This window comes from Phyllobates terribilis, unplaced genomic scaffold (assembly GCF_046119375.1).
Source record: "Phyllobates terribilis strain yellow unplaced genomic scaffold, ASM4611937v1 Scaffold_1__5_contigs__length_1240528914, whole genome shotgun sequence".
Taxonomy (NCBI): domain Eukaryota; kingdom Metazoa; phylum Chordata; class Amphibia; order Anura; family Dendrobatidae; genus Phyllobates; species Phyllobates terribilis.
The window spans coordinates 512,429,929-512,449,470 of record NW_027362761.1 but is presented as its reverse complement, the minus strand read 5'-3'; the positions used below and the strand labels follow the sequence as shown (position 1 = coordinate 512,449,470).

General features: G+C 43.8%; 1 long non-coding RNA gene across 1 annotated transcript; it reads left to right on the top strand.

Moving 5' to 3' along the window:
• Positions 1 to 10,319: 10,319 nt before the first annotated feature.
• Positions 10,320 to 17,500, top strand: LOC141168438 (uncharacterized). Its single transcript, XR_012252179.1, has 3 exons — positions 10,320 to 10,444; positions 16,769 to 16,878; positions 17,372 to 17,500. It is a non-coding gene; the product is annotated as an uncharacterized lncRNA (long non-coding RNA).
• Positions 17,501 to 19,542: the final 2,042 nt, after the last annotated feature.

Sequence of the window (19,542 nt, the reverse complement as noted above, 5' to 3'; positions counted from 1 at the left end):
GACCCTCGTGTTGTCAAAATGTTGGGTGACCGTCATTACTGGTTGGTGACACTTTTAGACCCCCCTACAAGGAGAACTTTCACTCTCTTATTCCTGAGGTGGAGAGGTCTACAAAAATGGGGCAGTACCAGAAGGCCCTTGCTGCAGAACTGTTAAAAAAATTCCCATCTGAACACACTAGCGGCAGAGGTCACAGTTCATTGACCAACCAAGGCGTACAGGCGAGAGAGACGCAACTCCAATCCAGCAGGGGAACACTGTCAACATTCTGGGACAGTTTTCTGAGACCCGCCCAGCTTACAGGCCCTGAGGCGCGGGGTACTTTTACAAATAGTGGAAAGTTTCAAAAGATGGTGAGGGAGTACCTTGCCGACCGTACCAGCATCCTCCGTGATTCCTCTGTGCCTTTTAATTATTGGGTATCCAAGCTGGACACTTGGAATGAACTCGCTCTGTACGCCTTGGAGGTCCTGGCCTGCCCTGCCGCTAGCGTGTTATCGGAGCGTGTTTTTAGTGCCGCTGGGGGAATTATAACTGATAAGCGCACTCGCCTGTCAACTGACAATGCTGACAAGCTGAACCTTATCAAAATGAACAAGGGCTGGATTGGGCCAGACTTCTCATCACCACCAAATGACAGCAGAGTAACATAAAGTCAAATCCACTGTGTTATTTCGCGAGGTGTATTCCCATGCACCACTTCACACCCACACATGGGTATACGCTTCCTCATTTCGGCTGTATTTTGCTCTTCTCCTTATCCTCAGCCTCCACCACCACTATACCACCAGGGTGACCGTGGTCCGTGTTGCCAGCATTGCAAGTTCCTCTGTCCTAATTTTTGGCAGCTTTTGTTTGGAAGGCATAGGCAAAGACTATGGGAGACCCACTCCCCAATAATGGGAATAATGTTTTTAATATGCTGTACTGCACGTCTCTTCCAAGGGGCATGAAAACCGTCTTGTTAAGCTACTGCGACCTCCACGTCTTTTCCAAGGGGCATTAAAACAGTCTTGTTAAGCTACTGCGACCTCCACCACTTTTCCAAGGGACATTAAAACTGTCTTGTTAAGCTACTGCGACCTGCACGTCTCTTCCAAGGGGCATTAAAACAGTCTTGTTAAGCTACTGCGACCTCCACCACTTTTCCAAGGGGCATTAAAACCGTCTTGTTAAGCTACTGCGACCTCCACCACTTTTCCAAGGGGCATTAAAACCGTCTTGTTATGCTAATGCGACCTCCACCACTTTTCCAAGGGGCATTGATATTGTCTTTTTATTCCACTGCGACCTCCACCATTCTTCCAACGGGCATAGCATTTCCTCCTAATTTTAGTCAGCTTTTGCTTTTCAATGCATAGGCGAACATTAAGGGAGACCCACTCCCCAATAATGGGTAGAAGGTTTTTAGTATGCTGTAATCCACGTCTGTTTCAAGGGGCATTGCAGTTCCTCATAATTTTTGGAAAGCCTTCCATTCACTGCTTAGGCCAACAGTGCACAGGAGACCCAGTTGCTATAAATGGAAAAAACAGTTTAGTTAAGGCCCTCTGACCTGCATGTCACTTCCAAGGGGCATTGGAGTGCCTCGAAATTTTTGGTAGGCATTGCACTCACTGCATGCCCTATTACTGTGTAGCTAAACCTCTCCTTTTGGTACAGAAACATATCCTACTAGACATGTGTGGTTGACTGGCCTGATATTGATGTGAATGGTCCCTGTTCCTCTTGCTTTTTCTCCTTTGCCACCACCTCATCCATCATTCATCACCTGAAGCTTTGTTTTAACGGGAGTCATAGAACTGGGATAGTAGCAGGAAAACATCCAGCAATCCTCGGAGGAGGTAGGATATGCACCAAAACGCTGACCACCTCAAGCCTAGCCGCTACTACATACATGCGCTTGCATTCCAAGAAAACAAAGCAGACGCTAACTTCTATCATCATCATCATGCTCCTCACCTTGGCACTCTCAACTCCCCTGATGGAGAAGCCAGGGCCCAACGGAGGAGTCTGGTTCTCTGGTGGGCTCGTCCAATGCTGCCCTAAACAGGCCAGGATAAGAAAAGTGTGGGGGAAGTTCCCAGGAGAAATAGGGGTGACTGGGGACCGTTTATGGACACCCGGTCGCCCCCAAGCGGCTGGGGACCGTGTGTAGACACCCGGCCGTGGGGCGGCTGGGAACCGAGTATGGACACCCGGCCACCCCCTGGTGGCTGGGGACCGAGCGTGGACACCCGGCCGCCGGGGACTGAGTATGGATACCTCGCTGCCGAAGCAGCCATGAGGTAGTGGCCAGCTTTGGCCTCCTCCAAACTAAAAGGCCCCATTTTAAATGCAAGCTAGCAGTATGGTATTGCAGCCTGGGGGTGGGTGGGTGGCAGGCTGCACACTTACGCTTTCATTGCAAGGAATGGGGGAGGTACAATTGAACACTGCCCTGGGACAAGGACTTGCACGGGGATAGTTGCAAGTCTGCATCTTCTGATGCGGCAAGGATCATTTCTGATGGGCACACTTTTAGGCAGTGACCTGGGTGTCAGAGATGCTTCCAGGGGTCTTCCCCATGCTGTTCCCATGTCTTTTCAGCACTGTATGCATGTGTCACACAGCACATGGCCAGATAAGATTGTAAAATGTTAAAATGACATTTCCCAGTGAATGCATTTGTCACGGTTGAAAGCAATACAAAAGTGCAAAAACGCATAAAAAATGCTACTTGTGAACATAGCCCAAGGTGTGGAGGAGTATTTTTGTTTTTGGTTATTTATTTTACCTTATACACAAGTCTTTACCCTGGAAAGGAAGTTCCTTAACATATTTCACAAGAAAACCGTTTCAGTTTCGTTTTTGAACGTTTTATTGTGAACCCGTAAAAGTGGCTTAATACCTCTGACCACATTGTTGACAGCTGTGACCTGGGGGTCAGAAATGCTTCCTGGGGCGATGCCCATGCTGTCCCCATGTCTTTTGAGCACTGTCACTATCGTTTTGGGCACTTTTTAGGCTTTCTACAGACTGCCGGGGGTGCCGCCGCAAAAATGCTCGGGTCTTACATAGACTAACATTGGGCTCGTTGCTCGGGTCGAGCACCCGAGTATCACAGTGAGCTCGGCCCGAGCTTCGAGCACCCGAGCATTTTAGTGCTCGCTCAACACTAGTGATGACAAAGGTTTAGATTTCAATTTAAGGTTTTCCAAAAACCCTTTATCAATCACATTAAGTGTTGAACCACAGTCCACAAATACCTGAAATTCAATCAAATTTTCCTGCAAAGTAGTACTCCCAGAAAGAAATGCTCCTGCAGAGCGTAAACAAGCTATACGGGCTTAACTGACTTTTTTTTTTTCTTTACTTAAACGAAGCTCACAATACTTAATCAAATGGTCAGCTTTACCACAATAAAGACACAATCCCTCGGCGAACCTCCAGTCTCTTTCCTGAGAGCGGAGTGACATCGCTCCAACCTCCATTGGTTCCCCGCCATCAGAGCAGATTTTCTGGGGACTAGGACCTGACATTACAGGAGTCTTTACCTCATTCACTCTGGACCTCAGTCTCCTGTCCACCCGAACAGCTAATTGCATGGCATCGTGCAGAGTCTCAGGTGCGGGGAATGCAATCAGCAGATTCTTAACCCTTTCACTCAGACCAGCAAGAAATAAACATTTCAGTGCAGGATCATTCCATTTAACTTCTGAAGCCCATCTCCTGAAGTGTGTGCAATAATTTTCAACATCACTTGATCCCTGATTCAAACGCCTGAGTTCTGCCTCAGCAGATGAGAATCTATCAGGATCGTCATATAATAGCCCGATAGCAGAAAAAAATTCTTCTACAGATCTTAAACACGGATCATTAGGTTGGAGAGAAAAGGCCCACCCCTGTGGTTCATTGCGCAAAAGTGACATAATAAAACCAATGCGCTGTGATTCATTCCCAGAGGACCTTGGTCTCAAACGAAAATATAACAAACAAGCATTTTTAAAGGAAAAAAAATCTTGCTGTTTACCATAAAAAACATCAGGCAGTCCTACCTTGGGTTCCACAAAAGGCGTTCCAGAACAGCTACTCACGTGTTGCTGTAGCTTTGCCACCTCCAGAGACAATCCCTGCAAGCGTTGAGCCAAATCCTGGACAGAAACCATACTGATCCCCGAATTTCTTTCCTTTTAGTTTTTTGGGCTGGACTTACTGTTATGATCTGCAACAAGTACTAAGGAAAGATAGGGGAAAGCTGTCCCTACAGTAAGACTAAGCTGAATCCCTACGATGTAGCGGGCTGACTGTTCTTAGCGAACAGACCCACCTTAGTCCTTGGCTAGTCTGAACAAAGACCTATAGCATAAGGGGAGGGGTCCCTAAAAGAACTAAGGACTGGGACAAAAAATGGGACACCTCCTAAACAGAGAAGTTGTTGCAGAACACAAAAAGACAAACTGACAAAAAGGTACTATAGGTCCCAGAAGGACCAAGCGAACTGACAGAGAAAGGCACCGAAGCACTTGGCTAGAGAAACAGTCAAACACTGAAGTCCAGCACAGCCAAAAGGGCAAAGCTGGAATATAAAGGCAGATGGTCACGTGACCGCAAAACACAAGATGGAAAAAAACAAACAGGATAGTTCTAACACATAGTACCCCGCATTCCTATCCTGGTATGCATGGTACCCCTCATCCTGGTATGCATGGCACCCCAGCCCTCATCCTGGTATGCATGGTACCCCGCATCCCTATTCTCGTATGTATGGTACCCCTCATCCCCCAATCCTGGTATGTATGGCCTCTTCATTCCCCAATCCTGGTATGCATGGCACCCAATCCCTCATCCTGGTATGCATGGCTCCCTCATCCCCAATCCTGGTATGTATGGCCCCCTCATCCCTATCCTGGCATGCATGGCACTCCTCATCCCCTAATACTGGTATGCATGGCACCCCATCCCTTATCCTGGTATGCATGGCACCCCATCCCATATCCTGGTATGCATGGTGCCCCTCATCTCTATTCTGGTATGCATGGTACCCCTCATCCATATTCTGGTATGCATGGTACCCCTCATCCTAATATGCATGGCACCCCATCCCTCATCCTGGTATGCATGGTACCCCGCATTCCTATCCTGGTATGCATGGGCCCCTCACCCCCATCCTGGTATGCATGGCACTCCTCATTTCTATCCTGGTATGAATGGTACCCCATCCCTCATCCCTATCCTAGTATGTATGGTACCCCCTCCCTCATCTCTATCCTGGTATGTATGGTACCCCCTCCCTCATCCCTATCCTGGTATGTATGGTACCCCTCATCCCTATCCTGGTATGCATGGCACCCCATCCCTCATCCTGGTATGCATGGTACCCTTCATCCCTCATCCTGGTATGCATGACACCCCATCCCTCATCCTGGTATGCATGGTACCCCGCATTCCTATCCTGGTATGCATGGTAGCCCTCATCCCTATTCTGGTATGTATGATACCCCTCTTTCTGGTATGCATGGCACCCCATCCCTCATCCTGGTATGCATGGTACCCCGCATTCCTATCCTGGTATGCATGGTAGCCCTCATCCCTATTCTGGTATGTATGATACCCCTCTTTCTGGTATGCATGGCACCCCATCCCTCATCCTGGTATGCATGGTACCCCTCATCCCTGTTCTCATATGTATGGTACCCCTCATCCCCCAATCCTGGTATGTATGGCCTCTTCATCCCCCAATCCTGGTATGTATAGCACCCAATCCCTCATCCTGGTATGCATGGCTCCCTCATCCCCAATCCTGGTATGTATGGCCCCCTCATCCCTATCCTGGTATGCATGGCACTCCTCATCCCCTAATCCTGGTATGCATGGCGCACCATCCCTTATCCTGGTATGCATGGCACCCCATCCCTTATCCTGGTATGCATGGCACCCCATCCCTTATCCTGGTATGCATGGTACCCCTCATCCCTATTCTGGTATGTATGGTACCCCTCATCCCTATTCTGGTATGCATGGTACCCCTCATCCTAATATGCATGGCACCCCATCCCTCATCCTGGTATGCATGGTACCCCTCATCCCTATTCTGCTATGCATGGTACCCCTCATCCCCAGTGCTGGTATGCATGGCACCCTTCACCCCCCAATCCTGGTATGCATGATCCCCTCACCCCCCAACCCTGGTATGCATGGTACCCCCTCATCCCTATCCTGGTATGCATGGTCCCCTCACCCCCCAATCCTGGTATGTGTGGTACCCCTCATCCTGGTATGCATTGCACCCCATTCCTCATCCTGGTATGCATGGTCCCCTCACCCCCCAATCTTGGTATGCATGGTCCCCTCACCCCCCCAATCCTGGTATGCATGGTACCCCTCATCCCTATCCTAGTATGCATGGTCTCCTCACCCCCCATCCTGGTATGCATGGTATCCCCTCATCCACATCCTGGTATGTATGGCACCCCTCACCCCCCAATCCTGGTATGCATGGTCCCCTCACCCCCCAATCCTGGTATGCATGTTACCCCCTCATCCCTATCCTAGTATGCTTGGTACCCCCTCACCGCCCAATCCTGGTATGCATGGTACCCCCTCACCGCCGAATCCTGGTATGTATGGCACCGCTCACCCCCTAAATCCTGGTATGCATGGTCCCCTCACCCCCCAATTCTGGTATGCATGGTCCCCTCACCCCCCAACTCTGGTATGCATGGTATCCCCTCATCCCTATCCTGGTATGCATGGCCCCTCACCCCCCAATCCTGGTATGCATGGTCCCCTCACCCCCCAATTCTGGTATGCATGGTCCCCTCACCCCCAACCCTGGTATGCATGGTACCCCCTCATCCCTATCCTAGTATGCATGGTCCCCTCACCCCCCACTCCTGGTATGTGTGGCACCCCTCATCCTCATATGCATTGCACCCCATTCCTCATCCTGGTATGCATGGTCCCCTCACCCCCCAATCCTGGTATGCATGGTCCCCTCACCCCCCCAATCCTGGTATGCATGGTACCCCTTATCCCTATCCTAGTATGCATGGTCTCCTCACCCCCCATCCTGGTATGCATGGTACCTCTCATCCATATCCTGGTATGTATGGCACCCCTCACCTCCCAATCCTGATATGCATGGCACCCCTCGCACCCCAATCCTGGTATGCATGGTCCCCTCACCCCCAATCCTGGTATGCATGGTCCCCTCACCCCCCAATCCTGATATGCATGGCGCCCCTCACCCCCAATCCTGGTATGCATGTTCCCCTCACCCCCCAATCCTGGTATGCATGGTACCCCCTCATCCCTATCCTAGTATGCATGGTACCCCCTCACTGCCCAATCCTGGTATGTATGGCACCGCACACCCCCCAATCCTGGTATGCATGGTCCCCTCACCCCCCAATCCTGATATGCATGTTACCCCCTCATCCCTATCCTAGTATGCATGGTACCCCCTCACCACCCAATCCTGGTATGCATGGTACCCCCTCATCCCTATCCTGGTATGCATGGTACCCCCTCACTGCCCAATCCTGGTATGTATGGCACCGCTCACCCCCCAATCCTGGTATGCATGGTCCCCTCACCCCCCAATCCTGGTATGCATGGTACCCCCTCATCTCTATCCTGGTATGCATGGTCCCCCCTCACCCCCCAATCCTGGTATGTATGGCACCCCTCACCCCCCAATCCTGGTATGCATGGTCCCCTCACCCCCCAATCCTGGGATGTGTGGCACCCCTCACCTCCCAATCCTGGTATGCATGGTCCCCTCACCCCCCAATCCTGGTATGTATGGCACCCCTCACCCCCCAATCCTGGTATGCATGGTCCCCTCACCCCCCAATCCTGGGATGTGTGGCACCCCTCACCTCCCAATCCTGGTATGCATGGTCCCCACACCCCCCAATCCTGGTATGTATGGCACCCCTCACCCCCCAATCCTAGTATGCATGGTCCCTTCACCCCCCAATCCTGGTATGTATGGTACACCTCATCCCTATCAAGCTACACACATACAAAAAAAGAACACTTATACCCACTTTTCTTCCCTGTGCTCCAGCGCTGTGTCCCGTTATACCGGAGGCCAGGGGAGGAGTACAGCGCTGGAGTACACGCATTCCCATACCGCGCTGTCTGGCGCCATTTTGCTGAAGACACACTGCAAATGTGTCTTCAGTAAAATGGTGCCGGATAGCGCTATGCGCATGTGCCGATTCCGACGGCTCACTCCTGCCCCGGTCTCCGGCGAGAAGAGAGGCGCTGCAGCATCGCTCCTCCCGGTCAGGTAAGTATGTATGTATGGCGCCGGAGATCGCAGAATGTGTTCAGTGACTACTCATATCGCGATCTCCGGCACCATACACAGTCCCCTTACCTGTAATGGCTCCATGCGTTCTTCTGTCTGGAGCCAGACTGCGCAGGCGTGTCTATAAAGTCTATAAAGGCTTCAGACAGAGGGATGCATCTCCGGTTATATTATATATAGATATATGTATTATATATATTTCCAAGGTATTAGGTACACCAAGGAACACTGTGGAGATGATCATCAAGAAGTAGCTTAATTTTGGCACAACAGTGACATTACCTAGAACTGGACGTCCCTCATAAATTGTTGAAAAGACAAAGAAAATTGGCTCTGGGGGCTGCCAAAGGCAATTTCTTGTATTTTTCATATGTCTGACCTGTGGGGTAGGGTGGCAAGATGGAAACTGTTTCTTACAAAGAAAAAAATCTGTGGGTTGTCCTGAAGAGGGAGTGGTACACCTTTAAGGTTCTGATCCCTTTCTTTCAAATAATATATATTCATAAAAACAGTATATTATTTGATTTTCCCATTTCAAGATGGATTTTCTACTCATTAAGAAAGGGAACCAGAACCTTAAAGGTATTGTCCAGGTCTTAACAATTGATGACCTATTCAATAGGTCATCAATATAAGATCGGTGGAGGTCCAACACCCAGCACCCCCCACAAATAAGCTGAAAACTGCTTCAGCAGCAGTTGGCTATAAGCAATGTATAGGGGGGAACACAGCACTAAAGTGCATGTAAGATAAGGTGCAGCGGCCACTAAGCAATGTACATGTCTGCTGGACTTCGCCCTATACATTGCTTTTGTCTGGCCCTGCTGGAGCATCTTTCAGCTGATTGGTGGGAGTGCTGAGTATTTGACCCATACCGATCTCATATTGATAACCTATCCCACAGATAAGCTGTCAATTGCTACTGTATGCCCTGGACAACCCCTTTAACAAAAAAGGGGTGTCAATGTGCATCAAATTTTAAGGTGCTGTATATGACACCTCTAATGAATAATTAGATTTAACACATAATATAAGTGCTAAAAGTAAATGAATGGTGCATAAATTTTGCCTAGATAACTTGTGCATAAAACCCAGATTGTTCCAGACAATACCCGGTATTGCATTCTGCGCACAGTTAGGATAATGCATTTATTTTCCCAGATAAATAGCGCACACTAAATCCAAATTGCTCAATGCAATGGCCAGTTAGGGTCATGTTTAGCCCAGATAAATTCCATACACAGAGTCCATTACAACAGATCCAACCAGATTTATCTATGCTTCCATGCAGGACTCATTGCAAGTATATAATATTTATAGTCCTTAGTCTGGAAAAGGCCTATGCATTATGGAGTGAGATATAAGCATACTGTAATATTCAGTATACTCTATTAAAAGGATAGTCTGTTTTTCTCACTATCATCCAGGGCTTTTGTGTCTATTATTGCAGATTATCCCATTTACTAAAATTTGGTTTAGATGCTGTAACATACTAACAAATTACCCAAATGGTAAATAGATCCTACTTAATAATGTGATAAAAACTTGACTTTTATTGTAATTAATTAATAGGGTCTAACAAATAAAGATTAAAATAACTCAGGTGGTATTACTGTATAGCATTTCTTTGGGACTTCTCTAAGGGATATCACTCTCCTAAAGCTAATATATCTCCTACCTATATTAATGGCTGCAATCCACTAGCTAGAATAGCTTTTCTAAAGACAATCATAGAGGTCAATTGCAAGACCACTAGAGCTGATTAAAATGCACTCATAGCCCCTCCGACATGTTTCGCCATGACTGGCTTCATCCGGGGACTGAGGCTAGACTTTTTTTGGTCTAACTTCTTTGTTAGAGCATATTAATTAATTACAATAAAAGTCAAGTTTTAATCACATTATCCCTTAAGTTGGGTTTATTTACCCTTTGTATAATTAGTATGATTTCTCATCCTCATTGGGTTTTGTTAGACACTCAGTTCTCTTTAGATGCTGTAAAAGGCACAACCCATTGACAAGAAATTTACACTGCTTGGGGGCCAGCTTGCAGACCCTTGTTCTAACCTCTCAGTACTCCAGAAGAAAAACAAGCAAATGTGAGACTTAGAAGTAACCATTCCCACGGAGCAGATGCCAATGTACAGTATGTATACAAACGCTTTATAATTAAGATTTGCTTGTATTTGTTCAATGTTGCAAATGTTTGTTGAAGTTATGGAATAGTTCTTAGCAGAAGAATGGGGAAAATAGGCTCTGTATGCAAATAGCTTATAGCAAAACTGGGTAAATTAAACTTTATTAAAACATAGCTCCTTAAAATGTGTTTGCTGTCGAAAGAAAGGGAAAGCGAGCTTGCTGACATTAGCCATCTGCTCCAGACATGTATTTATTTTATCATTTGCTACTACGAGTATCTAATTATGAATTCCAGCAGAATCATAAAAGTGAAATGGTTTATATTTTACAGCCCATAAAAATATAATCTAAAATGTCATCCAGATTATTGATACCTGATTTTGGACCCAAATCTAAAATTACCATAAAAATTCAAGAAAAGAAAGCAGTTCTGCATGGTGTATTAATGCTAGTAGTCGAAGACGTCTGCAGTAAACCAGAGTGCACAAAGATTCATTTACTGCCATAACAATAAAAACAAATCTGTCTACATTATGTTATAAACTATAAGTACATTTCATTCCTGACCTAGGAGTTTACAAGGTAATGTCAGCACCTAAGGCAAGGCAAGATCTAATGACTTTCCAAATTATCATGACATTTTTTTTTCCTATATCATATATTAATGACATGGTGGGGGCTCATCAAATATTTAATGGAGATTGGTGGAAAGAACGTGTGTAATAATGAGGTTTGATAAATCATTTACATAAGATTTAACTGACCCGTGTCTATTCTTGACCCCTTTTTTGTGCTTAAAGCTTTATATATACATATACAGTGGCATGTAAAAGTTTGGGCACCTCTGGTCAAAATTAATGTTACTGTGAACAGTTAAACAAGTTGAAGATGAAATGATCTCTAATTGGCCTAAAGTTAAAGATGACACATTTACTTTGTATTTTAGGCAAAAAAATAAATAAAATAAATAAATAAATAAATAAATATATAAATATATATATATATATATATATATATATATATATATATATATATATATATATATATATAAAATAAATTTTTACATTTTAAAAATTAAAAAAAAAGGAAAATGGGCCAATGCAAAACTTTGGGCATCCTTGAACATTTGTGTCCTCAGATAACTTTGACCAAGGTTTCAGACCCTAATTAGCCTGTTCGGGTTATGGCTTGTTCACTTATCATCATTAGGTAAGGCCAGGTGATGCAAATTTCCCAGCTTTACAAAAACCCAGCCTCCGCTAACCTTGTGCCAAAAAAACAGCAGCCATGGGGATTTTTAAGTAGCTGTCTAGCACTCTGAAAATGGAGGAGGCCCACAAAGTAGAAGAAGGATATGAGAAGATAGCAAAGCATTTTAAAGTTGCACTTTCCTCAGTTTGAAATGTAATTAAGAAATGGCAGTTAACAGGAACAGTGGAGGTCAAGATAAGGTTTGGAAGACCAAGCAAAATTTCAGTGAGAGGTGCTTGTAGAATTGCTAGAGGGGCAAATCAGAACCCCCGCTTGACTGTAAAAGACCTTCAGAAAGATTTAGCAGACTCTGGAGTTGTGGTACATTGTTCTACTGTTCAGAGACACCTGCACAAATATGGCCTTCATGGAAGAGCCATCAGCAGAAAACCTCTCCTGCGTCCTCACCATAAAATTCAGCGTCAGAAGTATGCAAAAGAACATCTAAAGAAGCCTAATGCATTTTGGAAACAATTCCCGTGGACTGACGAGGTTAAAATAGAACTCTTGAGCCAAAATGATCAAAGGTACATGTGGAGAAAAAAGGAAACAGAATTTCAGGAAAAGTCAACCATTAATCATGGGGGGTGGATCAATCATGCTTTGGGGTTATGTTTTCCAGCCAAAGGCACAGGGAAAACATTTCACGGGTAGAGGGAAGAATGGATTCAATGAAATCTCAATAAATTCTTGATGCAGACATAACACCATCTGTAAAAAAGCTGAAGTTGAAAAGAGGATGGCTTCTGCAAATGGATAATGATCCTAAACACACGTCAAAATCCACAATAGACTACCTCAAAAGGCGCAAGTTAAAGGTCTTACAATGGCCCTCACAGTCCTCTGATCTGAACATCAAAATAGCAGTGCATGCAAGACGACCCAGGAATCTCAAAGAATTGGAAGAAATTTTTAAGGAAGAATGGATGAAAATCCCTAAAACAAGAATTGAAAGACTCTTGGCTAGCTACTAAAAGCATTTACAAGCTGTGATTCTTTGGAAAGGAGGTGCTACTAGGTACTAACCATGCAGAGTGGCCAAACTTTTACATGCCACTGTATATATATATATATATATATATATATATACAGTACAGACCAAAATTTTGGACACACCTTCTCATTTAAAGATTTTTCTGTATTTTCATGACTTTGAAAATTGCACATTCACACTGAAGGCATCAAAACTATGAATTAACTCATGTGGAATTATATACTTAACAAAAAAGTGTGAAACAACTGAATATATATGTCTTAAATTCTTGGTTGTTCAAAGTAGCCACCTTTTGCTTTGATGACTGCTTTGCACACTCTTGGCATTCTCTTGATGAGCTTCAAGAGGTTGTCACTGGAAATGGTTTTCACTTCACAGGTGTGCCCTGTCAGATTTAATAAGTGGGATTTCTTGCCTTATAAATGGGGTTGGGACCATTAGTTGTGTTGTGCAGAAGTCAGGTGGATACACAGCTGATAGTCCTACTGAATAGACTGTTAGAATTTGTATTATGGCAAGAAAAAAGCTGCTAAGTAAAGAAAAACGAGTGGCCATCATTACTTTAAGAAATGAAGGTCAGTCAGTCCGAAAAATTGGGAAAACTTTGAAAGTGTCCCCAAGTGCAGTGGCAAAAACCATCAAGCGCTACAAAGAAACTGGCTCACATGAGGACCGCCCCAGGAAAGGAAGACCATGAGTCACCTCTGCTTCTGAATATAAGTTTATCCGAGTCACCAGCCTCAGAAATCGCAGGTTAACAGCAGCTCAGATTAGAGACCAGGTCAATGCCACACAGAGTTCTAGCAGCAGACTCATCTCTACAACAACTGTTAAGAGGAGACTTTGTGCAGCAGGCCTTCATGGTAAAATAGCTGCTAGGAAACCACTGCTAAGGACAGGCAACAAGAAGAAGAGTCTTATTTGGGCAAAAGAACACAAGGAATGGACATTAGACCAGTGGAAATCTGTGCTTTGGTCTGATGAGTCCAAATTTGAGATCTTTGGTTCCAACCACCATGTCTTTGTGCGATGCAGAAAAGGTGAACGGATGGACTCTACATGCCTGGTTCCCACCGTGAAGCATGGAGGAGGAGGTTTGATGGTGTGGGGGTGCTTTGCTGGTGACACTGTTGGGGATTTATTCAAAATTGAAGGCATACTGAGCCAGCATAGCTACCTCAGCATCTTGCAGCGGCATGCTATTCCATCCGATTTGCGTTTAGTCGGACCATCATTTATTTTTCAACAGGACAATGACCCCAAACACACCTCCAGGCTGTGTAAGGGCTATTTGACCAAGAAGGAGAGTGATGGGGTGCTACGCCAGATGACCTGGCCTCCACAGTCACCAGACCTGAACCCAATCGAGATGGTTTGGGGTGAGCTGGACCGCAGAGTGAAGGCAAAAGGGCCAACAAGTGCTAAGCATCTCTGGGAACTCCTTCAAGATTGTTGGAAGACCATTTCCGGTGACTACCTCTTGAAGCTCATCAAGAGAATGCCAAGAGTGTGCAAAGCAGTCATCAAAGCAAAAGGTGGCTACATATATGTACAGTGTATATATACCGTGTGTATATGTGTGTGTGTGTGTATGTGTATATATATATATATATATATATATATATATATATATATATACACACACAGGGTGGTCCAAAAGTAGGTGGACAGAAAGTGTAATAAGGTTATGAAGGGGGAGATTTATCAAACATGGTGTAAAGTGAAATTGGCTCATTTGCCCTTAGCAACCGATCAGATTCCACTTTTCATTCCTCACAGACTCTTTGGAAAATGAAAGGTGGAATCTGATTGGTTGCTAAGGGCAACTGAGCCAATTTCACAGATCTAGTTTTCACAGCTAGATCTCCCCCAAATCTGTTTTCTTTTCAGATAATTCAGATAACACATAATGACAAATAATTTAAATACAGATCAAAGAAATGGATTTTAACAGAGTATTGGAAATCTCAAAATGCTGAAACCGTTAGAGCAAATTGGGTTGAAACATTTGGTACTCAAGCCCCAAAGAGACAAACCATTTACCGCATTTGTGACAAATTCAATGCCACTGGCTCAATCCTTAATGCTCCAAAAACTGGTCGACCCAAAACAGTCTGTACAGAAGATAATAAACAACTTGTTTTTGAAACATTTGTTCAGAGTCAAAAAAAAGTCCACCAGAAGAGCCTCTTTGGAATTGGGAATTTCACGAGCTTCTATCATGCGAACCCTGAAATCTATTGGGTGTAAAGCTTATCGTCCACGTCTAATTCATGGTTTATTGGAGGATAATCCAGACAGGCGGCTGCAATATAGTGTTTGATAAATCTCCCTTATTACACTTTCTGTCCACATACTTTTGGGCCACCCTGTATATATATATATATATATATATATATATATATATATATATATATATACTCTATTCATAAAAGAATCCCAAGTTTTCTTACATGGAGTGACTGTGATCAGCTGGCTTGCATGAATTAAAGGTACATTAAACACAGAAAATACACAAAATAAAAAGGATAAAAAAGCAGCAGCAATCCCCAGCTTAGACCACAGATAACTGTACGGTTGACAGCTATCCATCCCTGCTACATGAACACCTGGAAAGAGTGGAGAGAGCCATTGTCGGCAGTTTGCCTCTCAAAGAAGAAAAAGGTTCAAATTGCCTGACTTTTATGTTACCCTAATAGATGTGTAGGGGTAAGTTAGAATGCTTCCATACACAATAGATGGTCTACTGATGCTACCTATAATAGGGAGTTCAGACAACTTTAATGTGTATGAGTGGTTAAAGGGTTAATCCCAGCTCAGCCATGAATGGGAATTACAGAAACAGCTTAACACAGCCCACTCAACTGTTTCTGTAATCCTGGCCACCTCTGGCTATCATATTTAGAAAAGTATTCCCATCACAGCAATGATGGTATGGGTTCACGTGGTGAGGTAGATTCTCTGAACCATAGGTCTTATTGAGCACCATGGACTGAAGGTGATGGACTGAAGTGCAGAGTTGTTAGTCTTCATGGATGAAACATTGATCAGTGGGGACCAGGAGAGCAGGGTATGCAAGACAGCAGACAATTAGCAGAGCAGGTAGCCCAGATGAAGCAGAGCCAGGTGTGCAGATGCAAACGGGAACAGTAACTGTATATGAAGCTGATATCTTCCAGCAAGAAAGCAGTAAATCACAAAAATGCAGTCTGGTATCTTCCAGCAGAGCAATGGTTAAACACAGGAATAACAGAGAAGTAGATGTAGTCTAGTATCTTCCAGCAGGGCAATAGTTTATAGCAGTGATGTTATAGAGAAGTAAATGCATTGTACAATAGAAAAGTACATGCAGTCTGGTATCTTTCAGCAGGGCAATGGTTAATAGCTGCAACAGAGAACATGCAGGGAAGTTAATGTAGACAGGAGACATGCTTGAACAGATGCTTTACAGTGATTGCAAAGGACATATGTGAATGAGACTGAGAGCGATAACAGTTGTGAGGAGTTGGTAACCCGTTGAGAGATTGCAGTGAACAGCACCTAGTAAGTTGGAATAGGCTTGGAAATAAAGCTTGTTGTAACATGCAAGTTTGGAGATGCTGAGGAGGTGTCAGACACCTGGCCAAGTGACGTAGACAATATCTCCTGACCAACTTAAGACAACTATGGATAATTGGGTATTAAGTGGAATCACCTGGTCCCTGCCAAAGCTGGCTTCAAATGGCCTAGCCAGATGATCTCAGAGGAGTTTTCTAGATTACCTGAGAAACCCGACATGGACTATTACAAAGGAAGGTTGCCCTAGGAGAAGGGAGCAAACCTGCCACTTGTGCCCGGCCAGGTGAGGAACAGATGAATGACTGAGATTAGAATACCCTTTAAATGTCTTTTTCTCTCAGTATCATACAAAAATGGAGATGATCATGAGGCAATTTACTCCTGAGGTCTCTGCAAAATTACAATAACACTACATGTTAAAGGAACATCAAAAAAATCTTATGGACTGACAATCAGGATGGGCAGGTTTTCTTTAATCATTCATCTCCTGGTCTTGTGTTCCTTGAAGTATTTCTGTTTCAATTGCAGGGGATATGAATGCCTGACACAGAGCTCCCAGCTTCCATTGACAACATTCAAGGTGATGAAGGGAAAATAAAACATGACATGCCTTTCCGGAGCTCGGCCGGCCATGCATGGTTAGCATATTTGTTCCTATACAGAACTGAAGAAAAGCTTTTCTATTCTACCTAATCATAAGGTTCACTATTGTGTGTTCAGCAATGCTACTATTGGGCATTCTGCTATTGGGTAATATATGTCTTCATATGATCTTGGGATATACCATGTATATATGATATTAATGCTACATGTGATATTAAATCCACTGCCTCTTAACAAGAAAAGATCAAAAACTAATTTTGCAATAACGTCTTTTATTTCTGCGCATAACGCAGGACTATTGATATAAAAATCGATCGGCACTCAATTAAGGTCCTTTTTCATTGGCTGATACAAACTATATGCGGACCGAAAGATAGTTAATATAATCACTTTGCTCCCATACAGCTTGAATATTGTCGGTATCACATACCCTGTTTTTAAGGGGAAACAAAGATGATTTTTGGACCTAAATATACAATATAATCAACCATTCTCACACCACCATCTAAACTATTTGTTTTAAACTAGGAAAGAATACACCACCAGGATCTTAACCTCAACTGGAGAAATTGACCCCAACACAGAAGTAGGACTACTATTCCCCCAACAACCCCACAATGTCTCCGTTTGTGTGGGACCATACCTTTCACAGGCAGAATATTATTTTACTATATATATCCTATATTTTAAACTACTGCGTGTAAACTTTTAACTAATAAACATGTGTATATTTTAGAACAGCCTTATTCCAGTGCAAGTCATTTTATACCTCTTACATTATACTTACCTCGACAGTTTGTGGGTACTGTCTCACTTGCTGCAGGAATAACAGGCCTACCTGTCAGCGCTACTTTTCTATATTCTGTAGTTGGACACTTCCCTGTTTCTGAGTATTAAGATAGTACTATGTCTAGCTGCAGTATGTTTGGACTCTGTCAACATCCAGCTTCTTGTGTTGCCTTTATCTCATCAAACTTTTGTGGTTTCTGCAACTAGCACCTACTGCTCAACAAGACCAGCTGATTCACCCATCGTTTGCTATAAGCCTCAAAAACTTAGTCTGTTCACATTATTTTCATCTGCTGCTGGTTAACCCATTATTTGCTGCTAGCATCATGAATTATTATTAGAAACTGTTCTCCATATGTTACAATCTGCTGTGGATTCTATAACTTGCATCTGCTCTGGTTTATCCCATTGTGTGCTGTAAGCATCACAAATTAGCATTACAGTCAGTTCACATTACATTTCTACCTGCTGTGGACTTTGCTACCTATATCTGTGTGCTGCTTCAGACTAATTGTTTTTCTCTTCATCTGCCCCTCTGGTTCTGTGACTTTGGGTGTGTCCTGCCTTACTTGTTGGCTTTCCGTATATAAATAAATAATAATAATAAAAATAATAATGATCCAGCATAGCCTGTTGTTCAAGTCCTTTCTGTTTTACGGACCTTCTAGCCTGTGTTCCCAACATCCAAGGTCCGTGCATGCACCTAGACCTGTGACCTTGTGAATCCACAGTGTTTAACTGAGTTAAAGCGCACCTGTCAGCAGGATTGTGCTCAGTAAACTTCATACACTGTCATGTGGGCGCCATTACACTGATTAACATGATACCTTGGTTGATGAAATCCGTCCTGTGGTTCTTGTGTAATCTTTACTTTCAGTTTAGAGATAATGATATGCTTGTGCTCCACGGCGGCCTGTGGGGGGCGCTCTTTCTGGTGCTCTGCTTACATATTAATCTGTATGCTATTATGACAGGTCACTGTGCCTTAACTGACCTGCCTCCTATTTTACCGAGCCCAGCACTACTAGATGCATTATGTAAAATTGGAGTTTGTTACAAGCCTCCTAATATAGCTGAACTGGCAGAGGACGAAATGCTGCAACAAATTAAAAATGCAGCAACCAATAATAGGGTACTTATTACTAAAAGCTGCAAGTTCTTATCCACAGTTCTGGACAATTACCTCTCTCTGCTTGTAGATGAACCAACCAGGGGAGATAATCTGCTGGATCTGGTGCTGTCAAATAGACCAGATACTGTTTCAGATCTACAGGTCCGGGAGCATTTGGAAAGCAGTGACCATAATATGGTAAGTTTCAATGTAATATTCAATAAAACATTTCTAAAAGGAAATGCAAAAACCTGGAACTTTAGGAAAGCTGATTTCAACAAATTAAGGGAAGAGCTTAATCGTGTAGACTGGGACCATGTCATGGTAACTGGGGATACTGAACGTAAATGGGGCATGTTTAAGGAAATACTACTAGATTCCTGTAGAAAACTTATACCCTTTGGTAATAAGATGTCCAGGAATAACAAGAAACCATTATGGATAAATAAGACAGTACAAAGTTTAATAAGACAAAAACATAGGGCATTCAAAATCTTGAAGGCCGAGAAAACAGAAATAGCATTTCAGGAGTATAAAGACCTAAATAAGAAATGTAAAAAAGAAATCAAGCTAGCAAAATTATCTACAGAGCAACAAATTGCCAGCGACATTAAAATAAATCCCCATCATTTTTATACATACATCAATGCCAAAAAGAAAAAATCAGATGGTATCGGCCCCTTAAAAGACAATAACAACAAGATAATTATAGAGGACAAAGAAAAGGCTGAGATATTAAACAGGCACTTTTCATCCATGTTCACCAACAAACCGTCTGTTCCAGGGATCTTTCAACTGG